Genomic DNA, 1,076 nt, shown 5'->3' on the forward strand with positions numbered 1-1,076 from the left:
GTTTTTGTGGGATTTCTGTGGGGTTTTTGGGCTCGGAGCAGCTCCTGTTCCCGCTCCGAAAAGGCCCCGAGCGACTCCTGCAGCTCCCGGCGCTTCACCTGAGGGAAAAAGTGGATTTTAGGAGGTTTTTGTGGAGTTTTTGTGGGGTTTTTGGGCTCGGAGCAGCTCCTGTTCCCGCTCCGAGGAGTCCCCGAGTGATCCCTGCAGGGCCCGGCGCTCCGCCTGAGGGAATTGAGAGATTTCTGTGGGGTTTTTGTGGGGTTTAGGGGTATTTTGGGGGATTTCGGTGGGGTTTAGAGGTATTTTGGGAGATTTCTGTGGGGTTTTTGGGGTTTTGGGGTATTTTGGGGGATTTCTGCAGCTCCTGCTCCCACTCCGAGGATTGCCCGAAGGATTCCTGCAGATCCTGCCTCTCCGCCTGAGGGAAAAAGGGGATTTTTGTGGGGTTTTGGGGCATTTCTGAGGGATTTTGGGACAATTGGGGCCGTCTCCATCACGACGGGCAGATCCGGATGGGGATTTTTGTGGATTTTTGTGGCATTTTTGGGCCGTATCCCTCAGGACGGGCAGATCCAGATGGGATTTTTTTGTGGGATTCTTTCGGGATTTTTGTGGGATTCTTTTGGGATTTTTGTGGGGTTCTTTTGGGATTTTTTGGGCCATATCCCTCAGAATGGGCACATCCAGACGGGATTTTTCTGTGCAATTTTTGTGGGATTCTTTTGGGATTTTGGGGCCGTATCCCTCAGGATGAGCGCATCCAGACGGGATTCTTTCAGGATTTTTGTGGGACTCAGACGGGATTTTTGTGGGATTCAGATGGGATTTTTGTGGGATTCAGACGGGATTTTTGGTGCCGTATCCCTCAGGATGAGCGCATCCAGACGGGATTTTTTTTTTTTTTTAAATTTTTGTACAGAACTTTTTCCCAGTACCTCCAGTTTGGCCACCTTCTCYCGGAGCCGTGCCTGGTTCTCCTCCCAGTTCCCCTCCTGGCTCTGCAATTCCTTCAGCTGCGATTGCAGCCCCCGCCATTTCCCCCTCAGCTCCTCCAGCTCCGCTTCCAGAACTTTCCG

General features: G+C 52.0%; 1 protein-coding gene across 1 annotated transcript in view; it reads right to left on the bottom strand.

The window, feature by feature from the left end:
- The window catches only part of LOC130587032 (cingulin-like), a 14,822-nt gene extending 13,752 nt beyond the window's left edge, over positions 1-1,070 (bottom strand). The window contains exon 1 of the mRNA XM_057387990.1: positions 936-1,070. The gene's annotated coding sequence lies outside the window, so the exon portion shown is untranslated. The remainder of the gene's footprint in view (positions 1-935) is intronic.
- Between the last annotated feature and the right edge of the window lie 6 nt (positions 1,071-1,076).

This window comes from Malurus melanocephalus, unplaced genomic scaffold (genome assembly GCF_030028575.1).
Source record: "Malurus melanocephalus ecotype Western Australia unplaced genomic scaffold, MMel_1.1 scaffold_1473, whole genome shotgun sequence".
NCBI classification, from domain to species: Eukaryota; Metazoa; Chordata; class Aves; order Passeriformes; family Maluridae; genus Malurus; species Malurus melanocephalus.